The 713-nt window shown below is 41.0% G+C and overlaps 1 long non-coding RNA gene across 1 annotated transcript; it reads left to right on the top strand.

Moving 5' to 3' along the window:
• Positions 1–7: 7 nt before the first annotated feature.
• On the top strand, positions 8–692 carry LOC109508924 (uncharacterized). Its single transcript, XR_002166820.1, has 2 exons — positions 8–287; positions 544–692. It is a non-coding gene; the product is annotated as an uncharacterized LOC109508924 (long non-coding RNA).
• The last annotated feature ends 21 nt before the right edge of the window (positions 693–713 follow it).

Raw genomic sequence — 713 nt, 5'->3', positions numbered from 1 at the left:
CATTCATTGAAGGTGCACCTTATAATCCGAAGCGCTTTATAGTCCGGAAAATACGGTAATGTTCATATAGGATATGTTGTGATTGTCTCCGACCATTTATTTGCAGTTCCTTTTCTTCTACAGAATCCCTACTCTTGATTAATCAGTTGTTTCTCATTTTGCAGGTGTAGCGGCATCTCAGGACCAGGACTTTGGGACTGCCAACCTGCACGTAGAAGTCTCTGATGTTGTCTCGATTCTAGTATATGTCGGAGTGGCCAAAGGCAATGGAGTATTGTCCAAAACAGGTAAAATGTCCAAAATGTTTCTTTAGTTTTACATCACAATACAAGAACTACAGAAACTGATCATTTGGAATGGTTTACTTCTTAATAGAAAGTAAAATGTACTTGAAGGAATGAGTCAGTGATGTAGTGTTACAGAAGCCTCACAGTGTTGAAATGCGCTGTAAATGAGTGGGTGTAAAAACAAATGAATGGGTTTTCTGTAATAATCGAAATGGAGGAAATGTCTGAATATTGTTTTGCAAATGCGTGGTTCTAGGAGTGTTAAAGCGTCTGGAAGAGGACAATCTCGATGAAGGGGTTCGGAAGAGGCTGAAGGACTCCAGTGAGACACCGGGGGCACTATGGCACATCTACCTCAACAAAGACATGGACAAAGTCCGGGAATTCTTGTACAAGGTAACAGAAGAAGCAGCGGCTTAAAATGAG

Source organism: Hippocampus comes, unplaced genomic scaffold (genome assembly GCF_001891065.2).
Source record: "Hippocampus comes isolate QL1 unplaced genomic scaffold, H_comes_QL1_v1.1 C16701000, whole genome shotgun sequence".
NCBI classification, from domain to species: domain Eukaryota; kingdom Metazoa; phylum Chordata; class Actinopteri; order Syngnathiformes; family Syngnathidae; genus Hippocampus; species Hippocampus comes.
This window is presented reverse-complemented; position numbering and strand designations above follow the sequence as displayed.